This window comes from Leptonychotes weddellii, chromosome 7 (genome assembly GCF_054177405.1).
Source record: "Leptonychotes weddellii isolate Sample4059 chromosome 7, ASM5417740v2, whole genome shotgun sequence".
NCBI classification, from domain to species: Eukaryota; Metazoa; Chordata; class Mammalia; order Carnivora; family Phocidae; genus Leptonychotes; species Leptonychotes weddellii.
In genome coordinates, this window is record NC_138375.1 from 63,195,567 (window position 1) to 63,205,856 (window position 10,290).

General features: G+C 39.5%; 1 long non-coding RNA gene across 1 annotated transcript in view; it reads left to right on the plus strand.

Moving 5' to 3' along the window:
* The window catches only part of LOC145722630 (uncharacterized), a 172,449-nt gene extending 163,174 nt beyond the window's left edge, over nt 1-9,275 (plus strand). Inside the window, exon 4 of the long non-coding RNA XR_014147025.1 lies at nt 7,230-9,275. This is a non-coding gene — a long non-coding RNA (uncharacterized LOC145722630). The remainder of the gene's footprint in view (nt 1-7,229) is intronic.
* Nucleotides 9,276-10,290: the final 1,015 nt, after the last annotated feature.

Consider the following 10,290-nt stretch of genomic DNA (forward strand, 5'->3'; position numbering starts at 1 on the left):
GCTGTTTTCTTCTGAGTCAATAATACCATCAATACCCAATATGTATTTAATACTTTCTATGTGCCAGTCACCAAGTTTTCTACACCTATTGCCTCATTTAATTGTCACAGCTCTATGAGGTATCAAGCATTATGAAGGGTTTGAGATGTCACTCTGCTTGCAAGCTAACAAGATGGCCTGCCACAGTTTTGTGGATGCTGGCAGAAGACATAAGATTCTTGGGTCAGAGATGAAGACCCAAGTATCACCCACAGAAGGAGCAGAAACCAGAATATCAGCATTTTCTTGGGCCAATTCTGTAAGCCCACAGGGCAACAGAAAGAAAGTCAGGTGACACATGCACACACAGTGGGTTGCATTATAGGAGAGGAACTCTGAATTTAGAGAAACTGAGTATTTCAATTTTTTTTTTAATTTATTCATTTGAGACAGAGAGATACAGAGAGAGAGAGAGTAGGAGCAGTGTGGAGAGGCAGAGGGAGAGGGAGAAGCAGACTCCCCGCCGAGCAGGGAGCCCGATGCGGGGCTCGATCCCAGGACCCTGGGATCACGACCTGAGCCGAAGGCAGCCGCTTAACTGACTGAGTTAAGGCCACCCAGGCGCCCCAGGGAAACTGAGTATTTCAAAATAAACAGCAATCGTGCCACTCTTTGCTTCTGAGGGAGACACTGTCCCTGTCTTCTGAGGCTGTTTCCTGTACAGACATCCTTGAACAAACAGGCCAGGACAAAGGCAGTCAGTGCCTCTGCTGGCAGGTCCCACAGAAACGCAAGACACTCATAGAGAATTACCTCCCAACATGATGTAGGTACTATAATCATTCCTCTTACAAATGAATAACTTTATGCTTAGAGAGAACGTAAAGAGCCATTCAATGAAGGCATAAAGTATATGCTTTTCCATGGGAGTGTGTTACTATTTACATGTTCCCCATAGTGTCGCAAATGGTACAGGAGTGGGGTTTGGCATAAAAATGCACCCAAGGTAAACTTGCCATTAAGCTTTTTAAAAAATAAAGTGTGCTTTCCTCTCTGTGATGTCACTTTTAAAATGTAAGTACTGGGGCGCCTGGGTGGCTCAGTCAGTTAAGTGTCTGCCTTCGGCTCAGGTCATGATCTCAGGGTCCTGAGATTGAACCCCATATTGGGCTCCCTGTTCAGTGGGGAGCCTGCTTCTCCCTCTCTCTCTGCCCCTCCCCACCGCTTGTGCTTGCTCTCTCTCTCTCTCAAATAAATAAAATCTCTTAAAAAATAAAAAAGAAAAGAAAATGTAAATATTAACTTTCATATATAATTTCATGTCTACTATCCTCAAGGAGGAAGTATGCTGTTATAGATCAAAGGATGAGCCCTGAAATCAGACAATGTCAAGTTGGAATTCCTCATTTATGAAATGAGAATCCCTTGCAGGTTCATTGTAGGAGTTAAATGAGACCACAGGTGTGAAGCTCCCAGCATAGTGTGCTAGCACATAGTAAGTGCTCAACAATAGGGAGCAGTAATGATGACGTGTAGGATGACTGTTAGCAAAGTCCCTTCAATTTCAGTTGATCTCAAAACTTGGAAAATTCAATGATAAAATTAGAAAGAGATTTTTAAGCCCTGTTTTCCCATGTAAAAGCTTTTTTAGGCATTGGGGATGTGTCATATTGAATTTAACTTTTTTTGTTCAAAGATTAATTTTAAATGTGGGATGGAAACTCTTCAAGCTGTCAAAGCATGAGCTTTTAGCATTGGAATGGATGTTGTTCTTTTAAAAGGTATCCTAATATTTTTTTTAATGACTTGGAGGAGGAAAGCTTGTCATTTTCCCTAACACAAGGTGAACAAAATACAAATGTATGGTGGGAACCAGACATGGGAGGTGTCCAGTAATCTACACTTGTCATGTGTGTCCTAGTGATCAATTCATAGGGCCCTTTGACTTTACACAGGGAGGTGTGCTGTGTTAGAGACAGCTCTGTTGATCTTTTATCCATTCACATGGGGAGGTGTTGGAAGATGAAATTGCATTTTACTTTCACTTAAAAGTTACACCACAGCCATTAGATAAAAGCAAGAATAATTGCCTGCTCAGTGGGCAGGCTGCTACAGAGGAAGAAACACACTCATCAAACAGTTGTGTTTTTCAGCTTTGGCAGATGGAACATCACATTCTTTGGTGAGTTCCTCCACCCTGTAAAATTTAATGATTTGCCCTCCCCGCAGATTGCTGAACAAATTATTGTCCACGATAGCTTGTTGTCAATTTGCTTTCGAAAGCCTCTCAACTTTAACTAATAGTTGCAATCCAAATTAACAATAACCAAGGAAGTATGGAAATTATGGGTGCATTCTGGTAATTCACTCCAAACTAAGCCTTGTTATCTGCATGAAATACAACCGTGGCTCCATGAATAATTCTCAAAAATGTTGAATTTAAAATGAGCACTGGGTAGGATAAACAGTAGTTGAATAATACTTAAACTCCACCATCTGGTATTCTAGTATTTTAATGTGAGCTAAATTTCTTTTATTAGGTGTTTATTTGAGATTCTTTATGGATTCTTTCCTTCTGCAGAGGGAGCTCCATAAATTGGGGAGGAGTAAGAGTTACGATCCCGGACAGTTTTCTTTTATTATAATTCTCTTAAAGAGAAACACAAGTTTCAGAATCTCAGCCATTTTCCCAAAGGGCAACTGAAGAAGTCCTGAAAGAATTTGTCTTCATTCAGAGCACTTATTTATAAGACACCGCAAGTTTGGTGGGTGTGGAGGGAGGGAAAGAGTTGCTCAAGTGGTAGGATAAAAAAAGAGTATATGGTACAGATTAATGACAAGAAACAGAAAAAATGATTAACAGTAGGAGACAGGACAAGACCAAAACATAATAACAAACATACAGTAATGGTCTTTGAGAGAAAAATAAAAGAATAAAATAAAGAATTTTTGAAAAATGAAATGGGTATCATGAAAAGAAGATTTAATGGCCTCATCATGCTGGGGGAAAAAAAATCAATGTTATTTCCCCAAAACTTTTATACGAGGCTCTTCTGGTGACTTAATGTGCAATTTGCATGAGAATTATTTTTCTTCTTCCTGATGTGAGAAAAGCAATATAAAGTTATATGCAGGAAGCAGGAGGCCATAATAATGACATTTACATAGCTCCTTACTGTTTACCAAAATACCTCCACATGCATTACCTGCTTCGATAGACACAATGCTCTGTCTAAGCTATCATCCCCAGTCTACCTATCGCGAACCAAGTGAGGCCAAAGAGTAATAGTACCTGGATGTCAGTTTTATTTTTCAAAACTCTCAACTTCAATTGTTATATTTCAAGTTAGCATCAACCAAAGGGGAAAGGATATTCTGGGGACGTTCCAAGCAAAACTACGATCTGCTTGAAATATACCTTCCTTCTCACTCCACATTTAGTTCTTACTTAATTATGCTGTACCACCTCAAGAAACCTGGCTCTGCTACCAACTGGCAAATACACCCTGGAGTGGTCCCTTACCTTCTTGAAGCACTAGTTTCTTGAACTAACACTGATGGAGAGCTTCCACTTTTACACAGCACTCTGCATCCATCACCTCATTTCATGTTCACAGTAACTGTATAAGGTAAACATTTCTATTTTTTTTTTAGTAGAGAAAATTTAAAATCAGAGTTGGTCGATGGCTTGCCCAAGATCATGCTGACAATAAATGTGAGATGCAGGTCTCCACCCAAGACCTCTAAACCACTGCCTTACCAGAAAATCTGTGTTTTGGTTGGAGGAGGTCTAAGACCTCCTCCAGTTCTATCTTGCCTGACTTCAAGGACTGACTGGGAGAATCTATAGTTATTTGCATGTCAATAGTATTTTATTAATAAATTGTATAATATTTGGAATAAAAAATAAAATCTGGTTTTTAAAGTACTTTCTGACACCTCCTTTCCACAAGTGGGGTGGAAAGAACAAAAGATCACCAAAACCTCTGTCAACCCTCAAAGAGTGCATGCTGTGGTTTGGGCATAATCTATAAACATCCACTGCCAGAAAAGCACCACAAAGTGCTCTAGGAGTCAGAGCAGGGAGGGGGCCTTAAGCCTTAAACCACAGGGTAGGTTTAAACACTTAGAGACTGGAGCAAGGGAACAGAAGAATGATAACCCAGAAAAATCTTGTGCACTGTTCACCTTATTAGCGTATCTCTTTTCTACCAAAGAGACATTAGAATGTCTTTTTTCTTGTAAATAATAACATTATTGTTATCTTTATTGTTATTCACTATTAACATAGCCCTCCTAGCAAAATAGGCAATATTTATTCAGTAACTGAAATATGATTAATATGTATACTCAAATCCAGAGAATTACAAATCTAAGAAAGCATGCAAATTTCAGGCACCAGCTTCACATTTGTCCTCAAAGTAATCTTTTCTTTTTTTGGTGCTGTGTCTTTATCAAGAGCTGCCAAAAAGTCATTCAAGTGACCAGTTCAATTTTTCTTCCTCTGTGTCTAATTTCTCAAAATGCTAAAGTAAAACATTGGAATGAATGAAAGACAAAAGGACAGAATGGAAAAAGAACAGAAACAGAGCCCTAAGGCAATTATCCCTGAATGATTGAGGTCTGACAAATTTTTCTACTACCCATAATTGTTCAGTGTTAAGTTGTATCCTATGACATATCCCAAAAACCAAAATAACTTGCCCACTTATACTGCACTTATAACAATATACATAATACAGATTTTCTCCAAGAAACAAGTAAGATGGATGTTAGAGCAGGCCTCGGAAGAGATTGAAAACAGAGAACTCAACAGTGGATCACTCTGGCAGCAGATTAAATAAGTAATACATGAGCATCAATTCCAAACACTCTTCCCATTTAGATTTCAGCACTGCATCAAACATCAGGCAACTGTGTAAGATGAAGCAGGACCAAAGCAAGAAGGAAATTATAATAATGTATCTTGCAATACAACTTCATTTTAAATAACATCTTTCATATAAACTGATTTCCAAAGTGCTTTCCTGAATAAAATAGTACAAGAAAGTGGACAGCATGTGGTATAAATTACAGAAAACAGTGGTGCAAAGATATTATATGTGGAGCAAATTAAAGCATTCTATCATAAAGCCAACAGCAGTGGGAAAGAGCGTGAAGAGGTACAGCATAGTATGTAATTTTAGATGAGGTGTAAGAAATTTAGACATTGATAAGAAAGCCATTTTTCTCCCCACTTATGTTTTTTTTTTTTTTAAATGAAGTACTTACCATTCTCTTTTAGTAGAATGCTTTAAGCTGTGGATTTGATAAAGGTGAATTCTGGGTTGCTTAGCTTGAATATTGCAATCAGTCAGAAAGAAGGAGGGGTTCTGTGTGAGGAATCAAACATCTTCCAAAACATGCTGCATATCTAAAAGCAGGACATCTACAGGTGGCGAAATCTTCCTCCAGGCATCAACAGCATGGTAGTTAAGATCATGCGCAATAACATCAGCCTGACCAATCACATCTAGCCTTAACTCTGCCACTTAAGAACCATATGGCCCTGGACAATGTATAACCTTTCTTGCCTCCACTTCCTCATGTCTAAAATGAGAATTACCATGCTATGTAACAAGACTGTCATAAACATTAATAACAAAATTCATATGAAATGTTTAGCAGAGGGTCAGTAGCACAGCCATTTAAAATGTTAGCTACTCTACATGTTAGGTATGAAAAGGAGGTCTGAGTCCCTGTAGGAACTCCAGAATCACCAGTGAGAACCTCTAGTTGTGCTCAGATAAAGTAGTCAGGATTCACTTCAGAGCCACTCACACACCTGCTTCCAGGGGTGCTGCTGCCAAGGACAGGCATTCGAGGGTATGAATCTCTGAGGTCACCTGACTTTTGGTTTATAATTGAGAGTCTGAAACAACAGAAAACTGACACTCCTTAAAATCTGGTAGAAGATCCATAGTAGGTCTTTGGTTAAGAGGTTTGTAAGGGAAGTTAGGGCACATAAGTTCATCCATTTAACAAGCCATCTTTGAGGTTATAGAACCAGATTTGTCAGTCCCACACTTCTCCCTGCTCCCACTGACTCCCTAAATTATGCTCCGCTCTGGGGCCTTGCCTGCTCCTCTCTATCACATGACTTCCGTGAATGTCCTCCCTGTAGGAGCCTGTGGTGTCCACCATTCCTCTGGTATTAGTTACATATTGTTATGTAACAAATTATTCTCAAATTTAGCACCTTTAGATGACAAAAATTTATTATCCCATAATTTCTGAGGGCCAAGAATGCAGAAGTAGCTTAGCTTTGTGGTTCTGGCGCAAGGTCTCTCATGAGGTCTCCACAAATTCAGGCTGCTAACCAGGGGTGCAGAATCATTTCCAAGCTCACTCATGTGGCTGTCAGCACATTTCAGTCCTCACCATGTGGATCTTTTCAAAGGACGGTTCATGATATGTGAGCAGGTTTTCCCCAAAACAAGTGATCCAAGAAAGCTAGAGAGACCAAGGCAGAAGCTACATTGTCTTCTATAACCTAATCTCAAAAGTGACATATTGTTACTTCTGTGGTGTTTCATTGGTCACACAGACCAACACTTGTACAGTATGTCAAGAGTGTGAACAGCAGAAGGCAGGGAGCCTTGGGTGCATCTTGGAGTCTGGATACCATATCCCCTTGTGGGTAGCTGTTCTTCAGCCCTGGCCACTCCTGGATGCGCTTAGCCTGTTGATGCCAGTGATCCAGTTTGTCTCTATTTTTCTGTTCCTTCCAAGCTAAACTATCTTGAACTACTGAATGATGCCGCCGTTTTCCTTTCTCAAAGCACAAGCCAAAACATTGACCCTATTAAGGCATTATGAATACTTTAAGGCTTATATCTGTTCGTTCTTCCAAGTAGACCTGACTATGTTTATTGAAGAGCATTAGCTACTAGAAGGCAAGGATCAGCTATCTGTAACTGACGATATGGCATCTAATATCCTCATTTTTTGAGACTCCAGGTAATTATGATTATCATCAATAGACGAAGCTTCAGAGGAACACTTGCCTTGAACTATCTTTTGTCTGAGTCTTTGCTCTCCGTTTATTCTTTCTTCATTCAGAATAGCTTTCTTTACCCCATTCCCCAGGTGTTCATATTCTCTCTCATGGCCTAACTTCAGGGAGTCTCCTCTGATCCTTCATCCCTCCCTTCTCTGAGCTGCCTTTACATTTCACCTGTGTATTTCTTTTTCTGTTGTTCACCCATTAGAGAGTAAGAGGGCACAGGCTGCTGTTCGTGTGGCAGAACTTTGTAATGCATTAGTCCTGGAAGCCAGTTTGTTAGATGTGAGGCACCATGAGGAACCCCACAGGTAAAGAGATTGTCAATCTCTTTTAAAATCTCTGATTTTAAAAACACTGCCAATTTCTCAACAATCGTAGAAGGGTTCATCCCTAGGATCCTAGGATAACATGTTTCTCTTCTTGGAACATGGACATGTTTACCTTCCTGCAGGTCCCTGATTATCAATGAGACAGCACGAACTTTTAAAGCTGTTTGCTCAATGACCTAATGGACTCTCAATCCAAACCTGGCTTTGGCTGAGGGCAGTTTAGCAGTTGACCTGGAGGCAGTGGGGTGGGACTGACCCCGGTTTCCTCAGCCTTTACTAACAGCGCTTCTCAGGGGCTGAAATCCTGAACCTTTCTGCTTCTGTGCATGGCTTATTCTTATCTCTCTTTTTATTATAAAAGCAATATAGCAGCTTTCAAGAACTTTGGAGAAAAAATACTGGGAAAAACAAAACTCCAGTAATCCCAGTACCCAACTGCATAGAAAACAGTCTGTGAGATCTGAAGCTATGTATTCTACGTGTTTAGTAAATGGGTACAAGTTTCCTGACCCCTTTTCCTTTTCCCATTAAAAATTGTGCATACACACCCATACACACACTCGATCTTTTTGTTTGTTTGTTTGTTTGTTTAAGGTGTATTTCCTGATTCTCTTAGCTTCTTGGACACAAAAGCAAGCGATGAATGACATATGCTTTCTTCCAAGCCTTTGTCCATATTTGTATAACATTTCACGTTGTTCCATCATAACGTGTATACAATCTTCTACTCTTCTTTTGGCATTTAATATAAGGCCAAAAGCAATATTTCAGTGTTGCTGCATAGACTTCATAATTCAGCATAGGAAGTTTGGGTGTCTAACAGACCTAGAGACGAGTGCCGCCTCTGTCATTTAGTAGTTGTATTACCTTGGATAATTAATTAACCTCTCTGGGAATCACTTTGTCTCTAAAATAGGGTTAACAGTATCTGCCTCATGCTGTCAGGATGAATAAATGAGTTACAGGATACAAAGTCTTAGTGCTGGCTGATACTAAATGTCCAATAAATTTTAGCTAAAAATAACCCTCATAAAATATAAATGTTTATGTGGTATAGTATTCCAAGTGGAAAATAAAAATTATTTTTGAGATATAACTACTCTAACATATGATGAAATACTTACTAGGTACCCACAATCTCTTTAAATTCCAATTTTACATTTTGCAATATAAATGTTTATTAAATCAATATGTTGTACACCTTAAACTTTTGCAGTGTTTTATGCCAAATGTAACTCAGTAAAGCTGGGGAAAAAATCTAACTTCAGCCACTTGAATCTGATGCTCACCTATTGTTGAATGCAGTGGTCTCTAACTAATTACAGCCCTTGCATGTGGAAATGTATTTTGGTTGATTGCCACTGTGTCCTTTTCGCCCTTCACCCAGGATACACATTTCTCCTAGTAAAAACACTCACCTACTGGTGTTTATGTTTACAGTGAAGATTTTCACGGGCTGATCCCTAGGTTTTTCATGTGATAGTCAACATTGCATGCAATATGAAGTAGAATTTCAGGGAAATAAGTGGTTGGTTAAGCACCCAGTAAATGAATAGAGGTTTTGCAGAAATCAAACATATGTTAAGGAGGAAGTTGTCAACTTCACAGGTTCTGTTTGAATCCTTGGAATCAAGACAACAGGAAGAAAGAATGCTGCTGATCACTGCAGAGAGACAGAAGAGGCTTTGGCCAAAAAGTTTTTTGGAGTTTTTGTTTCTTGTTTTTTGGGTTTGTTTTTTCTTTTTTTCTTTCTTTCTTTTTTTTTTTTTTTAGTTACTAAAGCTCTGTAAATAAATAAATAGCACTGATTTACATTTAAAATTTTCAAATGAATATCTACAAATCTGGTTGGTCTTGGTAGTAATTAAAAAATGGACAGTGAAATTTTACTAGGGTTTGGCTTTGTTTTGTTTTGTTTTGCTTTGAGGAGGGAGAGAGTGTTATGATTGGGATAATATATTGGGCAAAATGCTTAATTGCAATCTACAGAATCCACGTCTGCAAATTTGAGCAGAAAAGGAATTGATGCAAGGATATTAGGCAGTTTGCAGAATATCTGGCAGGACCAGAGGATCCAACAATAAATCTGAACATCCATGAGCAATGGTCAACCACTCCTTTTCTGGCAGAAACACCACTGACACTTGGCACCAGTGCTGCTCAGAACTGGATTCCAAAAGCACTGCCATTCCCTGCCCGCAAGAAATGAATCCCTCCCCCACCTGGCCTGCCCCCAAACCGAGGTGCAACTGCTTCCTCACATGCTCTCTCCAGATCTGTCTCCAAAGGATAGTTCCTCTGGTTAGAGGAAGCTAGGTCACATGCCTGCCCCCTTCTTCAGGGAGTCTGAGATTGCAAGTTTTTGGCTTCCTCTTTGGGAAGGTGAGACATATAATGTGGGAAATTATCGCAATGCAAGGAGAGTGCTCAAAGCTGTCAGGTAGCTCAAGTGATGAATGTATATCACAGGGTTAAGCATTTTGAGTGTTCTCTCTACACTGATTGTGGATTTTTGTCCCAGAGGAGAAATTTCTTGCCGCCAAGTTCTCAGCTCTCTGGAGATGGACTCCTTATTCCTCAGATCCCAAGATTTTTCAAACCCTTTGCTGCCACAAAGAAATTTTGCCATTCTTCAAATATGTAGCCCTACTTCCTTCATTTCTCCCCTCCCCAGCATACCAGCATATACCCAGTGTTAGCAGGGGATATTGAGATGATAAAAATAAAACTGATAGAAGTGTGGGTGAGAGAGTGTGTGTGTGTGTGTGTGTGTGTGTGTAGGTGTGCATGTATGTGTGTACTAGATACAGTGGAAGAACTCATGACCTCACCTCTGGTTTTTGGTTATATATAATTGTAACAAAATAGAAAGGAGTACCATTGTTTCTTAGAAATTTGACGGCATAGGAGGAAAATAGGATGGATGGGTAAGATAAT